General features: G+C 32.4%; 1 protein-coding gene across 19 annotated transcripts in view; it reads left to right on the top strand.

Moving 5' to 3' along the window:
* Pde1c (Phosphodiesterase 1c) overlaps positions 1-10311 on the top strand; it is a 519661-nt gene that overhangs the window by 391738 nt on the left and 117612 nt on the right. The gene's annotated exons all lie outside the window — the stretch shown is intronic.

Below are 10311 nucleotides of genomic sequence, written 5' to 3'. Positions count from 1 at the left end.
CTCTAACCCATTGTTCTATATCTAAAACAATAATTGCTGTATAATTGTTATGATGTCATCAAATTCGGCTTCCTGTCAGTAGGACAAGTTGGGCAATCAACGGCACTCCAATTATTGAGGTCCTTTGGAAGTTTGTGTCAGCTTGTTCAGAGTTGTTTTGGTCATTATTTGGTTGTGTATTTAGACACGAACTGATATTATTTTTAGCTTTATTATCATTTAGTTTTTATAATGATTGGTTTTGTATATTGACTGTCCAAATGTCGTCAGATTTTTTCTCTCCTACATTTTTTACGAATAGATTTTCGGTATTTATTCGTATAGCCGTAGAAGAGTGACAGAAATATTACATACAAGTTGTTATAATGGCATATTATATTCTAATGAATTTTATTTTTTGTTCACAGGTAAGAAGGAGCACTTTTATTAAAAAAAGGGATTTTGTAAGTAAATGTACGTTTCATTTGTTACTTGCGAAAATCTTGAAACTTTAACTTCTCTAAAATAATATCAACTAAGATTTTAGCTAAAGATATCTCCTTACTATTAACGTCTGGGTCATTTAATGTCGGAGCATTTGCATCAAATATTTACGATACCTTTTAGAAATGTTAATCTATAATTACTCGGTGAAGACAAAATTAATGGATTTTGGAATTGGTAAACTAAAACTTCTAGGTTTAGCAAAATATTTAAATGCAATAATTATCCAGGTATTAATTAAAGTTAAGCTTGCGATAAATTTTAGATCAAAAGACTCATTTGAACCATATTGAGATCAATTCTACTAATAAAATTAATTTTAGATAGGGTTATAAAAACATGATATATAAGTACATGAAAAGAAAATACACCGATGAAACATACTATAGTTTTATGCTTGTTTTTGCTATAATAATTTTATCTAGAGGTAGTTAAAGGGCGCCTAAGGATACATACACTTCATAATTTTATGCCGTAATGTAAATTCTAAGTCTTCATAAAATTATACTTTAATATTACAATATTCATACAGTGGGAAATTCACTACGTATTAAACTAACAAGAAACTTGGTTTTATCGGTGAATTTACTTAATTTATGCAAATTTGAACTTGGCAATTAACCCCTTTGGGATCATAAGCATACATTGGTTTGTGAGAAGGTTAAGTGTATGGATATTATTATAATGTACGAGAATATGAACATGTTATGTAGAACTAGTGTAATCAAAGGGTCTAGAATTACTTTGATAGATTCTAAACGGTATGTAAATTATGTTTTATGTATGTTATGTGTTAATTTAATGTAAGATAACTTAGATAATATTAATTAAAGGTAATGAAGCCTACCGACTAGCTGGTAGATATTAAAAAGGTAATAGAAATTTAAATATTGAAATGTCCACTATTAGTAATCGGGTTCCGTTTTTACCCTCTGGAAATGGAATCCTAAAAAGCGTGTTTAAAATTAATCATGTTTGTCATATCATTATAGTCATATTTGGTGGTTTTGATAAAGACGTCTGCATTTAATAAGATTTTATGATACAACGATCTTTTTAATTCCCATATTTAATCAAAAAAATATTATTTTCATACTTTTAACTTTATCAAGAGTTCAACTGTTCTCATAACCTTCAGAGTAACCTGCGCGAAACATGCTAAGGTAAAATCCGTGTTCGTGTTAATCCCCGTATTCTATTATAAAACAAACTCAATTATTCTTGCTCCAATATCTTCAAAACTTACTTTCAAACCACAAAGAACACCTCCATTAATATACCCATCGCCAATTTCCCAAGCGAACATGTTTTCCCAGAAATGAATTAACATTTTCGTAAGTAAATTCTCCTTAGTTTATTAAGGCTTAGCTGCAAGTTATTAATATTGTATGAGGTCCCGTCTGATCTTCCTTTAGAGATTAAGTTTACGCGGGACCCACAGGTTTAATATTTCATAGAATCCTTTGAAACAATTCTCTTTTGAATAAAACTGCGATGTTTTTATCGTTACCGCTTTGTATGAGCATGAATGTTATAAAACTATTCTTACCTCGCGTTAACCTGCTTCCTGTGTCAACGTCACATTGTGACAGCAACATGTCTACTTTTATATTTTTACAAAATTAATGTCACATACAGTTAAAATTTCCGGAAAATCAACACTCATTAAAAAAGCATTTCGGTGTCTATAAAGGAACGCAGATAGTGGAAAGCGACTTACTTAGATAACGAAAACTAAAAAAAAAATCGCTTACCATGCTCGTAGCCATTCAAACTGCGTGAATAATTAAATTCCTACGTTTCTGGACAAGACCAGTTATTATTCAGAAGACACGTGTTTCATACGAGAATAGGGAATATTTTATGATCACTTCTGCGAAACAAAAGACGACCTGGATCCTGTATTTGCTTGTTAATATATTTTTCTTGAAATTTCCAACCTTCGTTTTTTAGAAATATTTGTAAGATAAGTGATAACGATCTGGTGAAATACTTTTCATGCTTCAAATTCAAAAGAATATCGGTTCTTAGTACTTTATAAGGTCAACGACCTTACCACCAACGCTTCGATTTTATTTAACTAGTACAGGACGACAGGTCGTGAAGAATCCATTATAATATTTTGACGAAATTCTTAAAAGACTTCAAAAAAGTAAAAGACCTTTAAGGACTTTGAAATATAAATTGTATTTCCTTTTTCTGTTATATGGTAGCTTTTCCCACAAGTGTCAAATAAATAATTAAATAGTGTCAACTAGCTGTCATAAAATACCAGTCCTTTGGGACTTCATAATGAATTAAATTCATATTTTGTGACACACAAATTTTATTTCCCACTATTAATAGAGATCGTTGCCAAACTAAAATTATTTCCCTTTTGCGTAAATGATCAAAGCCATAATGCAAAATACATGGATAATCATCAAACAGAACAACATATTGTCGGTATGCCGATGTTTAATCATTAATATTCAACGCATTCGTACCACTATTATGCATAATTTTAATCATGGCTTTTCGGTTATCCAAAATGTTTGCTTCAGCTGTAAATACTGAATGAAACTTTAGCATTCATTAAAACAAATTTTACCGAAATTGAAATACATTTCATGGGTACTGTTCCCAATTCATATCCGTGTTATTTTATGAGAATATATTTTCCATTAATGATACACATATTGATACATATTGGCTGTAATGTGATGAAAATTTTAGTGTATCTAACATTTAAGTAATTGAAAAACTATTGCTATTTGTTTAACAAGTGTTATGAATAAATAAATTTACATTTAATAACATTAATATTTATTATACTCTAGTTTTTAACAACACGTATCACGTACACTATCACGCTTCTGGACAAAAAATTTCACACAGCATGACAGCCTCGACTATGAGATGCAGATCTGCTTAGAACTTAAAAGAATATCCAAATGACCCGATCTACTACACTCTAAATATCACTTATATATTAGTTTGTTAGGGTACTTGAAGTATTCCAATTTAAATCAGTTAGATTGCTAAATTTAGATTTCGGTAGCGCAAAAATTAACTATTATCACAACTGGAAAATAGTACACGAGATAATACGGACCATACTCATTAATGAAACTATAGAGGTACCTTATCAATTTATTAGTATAAACCAAAATTAACGTTATTTGTTCTAAAGAAGCAAAATTTTCCACCATTTATTAAAATACCTCTCATCAAGGATGACCACATCGCTCGTATGAAATTATTTCAACAGAAATGTTCTCCATAAAGCAGAAGAGATCTGTGTAGTCACATTTTATACGTTACATTGAACGTGAAATTTATCTAGGGATCCTCTGTCACCATATAAAAGCTTCGATATTGCAACCGCGGAGGAATTCTTGTGCATTCTCTGCTATAAATCGTGGATTAGGCTAACATCGCGTTAGGAGAAATATTGTTTCACACCATATTTTTATTGGATACTTTTGAATCATAGTTGTGCTAAAGGAGTAACCAGGAGTGTAGTTTACACCATAATTGTATTATAAGTTTTATAGGAAGCGTGTCTAGTAGTCAGTTGGTTAAATTCTGGTCACTTTTTGAACTGTTGGTAGCACGGTTGGATGTGTATGTTTTAAAATGCTTACACATGTAGGTATTGTATTTAAACTTTAATTATACATACAAAAGTAAATCAGGGTAAATTATAATTAGAAGTGAATTAAATAATGATTGCTGTCCAAATGTTGAGTAAGGATTTTTTTCCAGAATGTCGTAGAAAACTAACATGGACTGCCAACGTAGATAAAAATATAAAAGATTTTTTAAAGAAGAATATACTGATACCATGTTTGTATTTCCCTGAATTGTTATATTTGTTCAAATATAAATTCAATGGATAACTGCGCCCACGTTTCAATAGTTATTTTAGCTCCACCTGACCTTTTAAAGGGTTACTAGAATTCCAAAACCCACCTGACTTATCTATTTTAATTCTATTAGATTCTATATTAAAATTATATTAAAATCGAACTCTTCTTGCAACGAAGAAGAGATTCATGCTTAGCATTTGGACAGTTATATTATTATATTTAACTTGTGTATTATAAAATATATCTTCTAAAATGTTTTCGCACACAAAAATCTTTACTTTATTTCATGAAATCTACTAAATAAAATTTGATGAAACTTGGCACTTGCACACGTCCAGAAAAATTAGCTTTGCACGTCGTTGTTCAAGACATAGGTAGCATAAAAAACATCACAATGCTATACGTAGCATAGTTATGGATGGCATAGTTAATATGTTTTTTTATGCTACCTGTCTGTAGCAAGAGCAAGAGCTCGCAGCTAATCATACAAATTTTATAAAATTACTAAACAGATTACTCTTTCATCTATACCAAAACCGTTTTATCGACCCACCAAAATTATATTTGAACTGTCGAAAAACTTAAAAGGGTTTTTTAGGAGTAACAAAGCGCATTATCTACGAAGCTAATACAATTTTCTCGGACCTGTGAAGATCGGACCACAAAAGGGTCCGAAAGACATTAAACAATATATTATTTTATCCCGTTATTATCGATGGTTCACGAACGCTTTCTTTGTGAAATCGCCAACGAATTCGCCCTAAGGGAGCCAACTGGAATTTCACCCGAAGGTACGAAAGGATGATAAATTAAATTTTTATACGCGGTATTCCCGAAAAATGGCCGGGAGAATTTTTCGTGCACCTTGAAAACGTTTGCTAGTATGAATTAACGAACTGGTTAAAATTGAACGAGTTTTCCTGGTAGTTACCGACCAACGTAATTGTTCCAGAATTTTTTTGTACAGTTTTAAATGCTTCACATTTTTGAGCACATAATTCATTAGCTTCCAGTAATTGGTAGACTTTTTTACAAACATTTGTACACGTCAATTGTACATAAATACAAATTCAAGTAATGTTTGAAATCCGACTCATTCAAGCATTACAACAATGAAAACCAGTAAACAAAAGACAAACAATTGCCCAAAAGTGACGCGAATGTAAACGTCATTATTTTGAATTTCAAACTAAACAACGACTAACAAACGGCTCAACCGTCGCAACTGTCAACACGAAACAATGCTTCAATAATAATGAGATCGGGCGTGACGTAAGCAAACATCATTAGATTAGACGATCCCGAGACGGGTCATTAACCCTGTAGCTCGATTCTCTACTACTATCGAGTATCGACAACCGGCTAGCTATCGAGAAATTTTGCACGAAAATCTTATCAGCACCTCTAGCGGGCTTTGTAGGAACTATTTTGGCTGTACATTTTAAACGTCAAACTCTCGATACTCGACTATACCGATTGTAGAGAATTGCGCTACTAGTATGTAGGTATGTTACTTTATAAGCAGTAAATTAACCGTGAATCTTGGGTCCGAGAAATTCTGTCCGCGCCTTGAGAATTTAGCGCGTAATTAAATTTAGTCTCATAGACGCCTGATTGGTCTCGACTTTACGACAGGCCACCGCTAGTGACACTTGAATATTGCGAAATTTCCAGGTAGCTAGACAGTTTTAATAGGTAATTAGTTTTATATTTGAATACTATATTCTTTTAATTTTGCAGATATTTTTTGTTTCAATATTTGCGGTAGGTGAATAAAAAATAAAATCACGAAGAAGTTAAGTGAAGTCTGGGGATTTTATGTCTATAAATTATCTTGTTAAACATTGCAGTGCATACAAAAAAAATATAAAAGATATTTTTAACTAACAACAAGTTACAATAAAATACATGTGTGTTCACATTCTTCAAGTTCAATTTATACGGCCAACTTACTTATAAAATTTGTTATATTTAGATTGTCAAATTTCTGAGAATAGAAAATTGGAATCTTATGTACACCGGATTCGTTTGATATTAGTAGTTGAAGTTTTACGATGAGTAATGTTCAGTGTACAATCATTTATTACGAAAGTAATATATATTTATCTCTATACTTACAGATGTTCAACATATTATAAGAAAAAAAGTGCAAATACTTTTACTAATTAAGTGACAATATACTGTAAACAAAATCCTTAACATTATTGAAATATATTTCGCCCTTCGTCTCGCCAACAGGCTTCCCAAAGTACTCCGTCTTACCGCTCCTTCGTAGGGCATGTTTACGGATTTCTCCTCGCGCCCTCATTAGGAGCCCTTTACTGCTTCTTTGATTTCAGCCCTGCGCAGTTGTGGGTAACTGAGACACTTGCGGAGTAAGCGAAGCGTAAGATACGATTTTATCAAAGGAGACAGGACTTATTATAAACATCTTGCCGTTTTTCGAGTAAGGTATAAATTAAGGAGATTTATTAAGTAGGTTGGCATCCAAGTGCTTTGAATTTAAATTCGTGTTCAAAATTGTACGTGTATAGGAATTAATTTACGTCACGTCGAAGAATGGAAATCAAAAAACAATGCGAGTGTACGACTTTTAAAAGTATATGTTTTGATTTATATTTTGATGGCAAGCAGATGACACTTGAATATATCTTAAAAATAACAACAATGAATTGCGGAAGTTAGTTGTTATACCAATACTAGCAAGTGTAGTGAATACCACAATCATCTTCAAATAATACCAATGAATACTTAATTATTCAATTTTAAGTTTGAACTATAAAATGAGTCATATAAGCATATTAATTCTTCAAAACCTACACCGTAACCTACAAAATTAAAACGAACGAACGCAATCAGAACCTTTCGCCGTGTGACTAAAGCTATTAACCGAAACAAGACACCGTGTCGCTAAGTGCACTTCTGACGTAGACGTTTGACGTCGACGTTACATAAGCGAGCACTGAACTGGCAACTTTGCCAACGAAAAATGGCGGGCAATATTGCTTTATTGACGTACATACAAGCTTGCCGGAAAGAGTGGATTCGGGAATTTTGGCGAATTTTCGGCCAACATTTTGGGTGATGCCTCCATTGGTGATATAGTGCTATTGATATGATGAATTATCTCTATTCTCACTTGTACCAAAGAGTATGTTCAACTATGTTGTATTAAATGCATTTTGAAATAGCTCTTTATTATGGTCAATTTTTTCTATATTAAGGTTCTCACTTACACATATTTTTTTCTACAACGACGATTTCGTCGACTTATATCCTTTTTTACCTATTGTCCCTTTGTTGATCAGCCGTCTTTTCCTGAAGTAATATTATGAAACATTATGAACAGCTTAAAGTTACAAAATCTTTCTAGTTTTAGCTAAAGACTCGAAATCAATCATAAAGTCGCAACAATTTTACAGAAAACAAAATTTACTAGTTACACTACCCAACAAAAAAAACACAGTTCATTCCCTACCAGAATATTAAAGGAAAATCTGCATCAAATATTTTGCTCGCGAAATAAACTGGTGGAGCAAACATGAAAAATGAAATAGCTAATAACATTCACGACCCCGCTTGTACCGAACACCGATTTAGTTTTCAAACATCGTTCGTTTTAAATATTGAAATATTCTAAAATATATTTTAAAATACTGCATTTTAAGTTCGTTGTTGCACGAACTTTAAACGCAAACTTTGCAACATTATTTTACTGAACATATTGTCTTGAATATAAAAATTACAGATTTATTGTCGGAACTACTGGCTCTACTAGGTAATGCCATGACAAGGTACCTCCCATATAAATGCTTTTTGGCGCCGAAAAGCACAATTTTTCATATGCTAATATGAGGTTGCGTCTGATTTATACCTATGGTACAAAGTTCTTTGAAAATTTACCGAAACGCTTTTATTTCAATCAAATAATGCACTACCGAGATGCGTAGTCATCAAGAGACCCAAATATGACCACTTACAAAAAATACTAAACTATAAAGTTAAATGTACTCAACCTAATCGTGTTTGGTTTGGAACTTGCATAAGATTATTAAACTCTTCGCACTGACCTTTCAGTAATACCTTCAACGACTATACACCTCGGCTCACGTGATATAATCAAAGTGCCGGCTAAAGTTTCCTCGCTTTAACTTCAGCATGGTTAAAACTTGTAATTGCAAACCTCAGCGTGTATAATCATAGCGATTCTCCAAATACATGGGCAATGAACTCACTAGTACAGTCATGGGCACAAATTTGTATATGTTTCGTAAACTGTCACATTTTGAAACGCATGTCATATATTATGAGATGGAACTCTTTAAAATAGCTGTACTATTATGCTAAAAATAAACTGTAAATTTGAGTAATTTGTATCGGTGATGTACTTCAAAAATGTTAGGTTTGTAGTAGTCGTAACCAGCGGTCCTGTGTGACAAATTGTCTGGATGTAAATGAAGCAGAAATTTATAAAGTTCCTAGGAAGTGGCATTCTTTGCTTCCTGCCTTGTGGGGACAAGGCATGATTTTATGAAAAAAATAGAGTCGCAGACCAATCATGTCCAAAAACATTGAATACATACATTCACAACGCTGTTAAAATATTTTGTACATAATTTTGCTCGTGACTATACTTAATGCAGGCTAACCGATATTTGCATGTTGGCAAACTCCCATAGGAATTGGGAGTCGCATTGCAGGACTTTACAACTAGTAGCAGTTGCTTGTTACAGAATAGTTTCACGAAAGAGTAATTTTCTAACGTTTATTTGCAATGCGCTAGTGCTTAATATTTAAAGTTAAACGACTGCAATAGAAAATGTGGCACGAATTTTCAGTAAGTTTTATTTTTGTTTTGATTTATTTGACTTGATTTGAATAACTGTTTTTTATTTTTGTTATGGTCGTGAATGGCTGTTAAAGTATTGCGGCATTGCATAGAAAATTATAATGAAGTAAAATATTTTTGCTGCTGTACAAAAAAATATGTCCGGTATGTATAACTCTGGACACTTTTTATCACGAAAGCTGTGCTAATCAGTAAATTGTTTAGTTATTAAAAACATGTTAGGCGTTTTACTTTTGTTGATTGTTGTCAAGTCATCTGAAATCTTTGGTCTGTCATGACTTGTCCTCATTTATAAACCACACCACATGTGGAGTAGATCGCAATATGCTTTACTTTATTAATAATTTATCTACATTTGAACGCAATTTTCTTTACAAGATTCTACTGCAGTAAGAAAAATTCACACTTCATTATCATAAGATTTCAAAGACCTACAATATAGGAGAAGCTGTACTTGTAGATTTTCCAACTAGACTTCTAAATAAAGCATCTAACCAGAACGTTAATTAGAAACAGCATAACACATTGCACCTTTAATATAGTTGCATGAAAACTTCGTTAGCGCGATTCAGCCGTAATTAATTCGGGCAGCGCACGCCAGATGGCGCTTTCACCCAACTATATTACTCGTACCAGCTTCATTTAATTTAAAATCTTGTAAAAGTAGTTTCATTCGGTTTGCGTTTGTTTATGAAGTTGAAGGCATTTTTTATGCGTAGTTTTAGACCAAAGTTGGTTATCTCTTGCCATGTATGATTTATTCTTCTTTAATTTTTTTTATATTTACGACATTATATTTTAAGACAACTCACATACGATCATTTGTTCTGGACTAAGCAAGGCTTGCAATATCAAAAAAAGATAAACCTTTTCAGGGTACAAAACCGTTGGTGGATTTTCTTAAAAAAATGTCGATAAAGAAAATATGGACAGAAAAGATTAGATAAGAATGCTCCGTCAATTTGACAGTATGAATTAAGCTTTAAGTCGGCGCGTGTAGGCTCAACAATTATTATGAAAATAGACATAGACAGTTATCAGGAAAATACACGAGGTTTCCCATTTAATCTCATAATACGTTTCTAGAAAATCGTTAGCATTTCCCATACTGGGAATCGTAAAGTTTGT

The sequence above is a fragment of the Anticarsia gemmatalis genome, chromosome 3 (assembly GCF_050436995.1).
Source record: "Anticarsia gemmatalis isolate Benzon Research Colony breed Stoneville strain chromosome 3, ilAntGemm2 primary, whole genome shotgun sequence".
Classification (NCBI taxonomy): domain Eukaryota; kingdom Metazoa; phylum Arthropoda; class Insecta; order Lepidoptera; family Erebidae; genus Anticarsia; species Anticarsia gemmatalis.
Note: the sequence above shows the minus strand (reverse complement) of the source record. Positions and strands in the feature narration are given on the sequence as shown.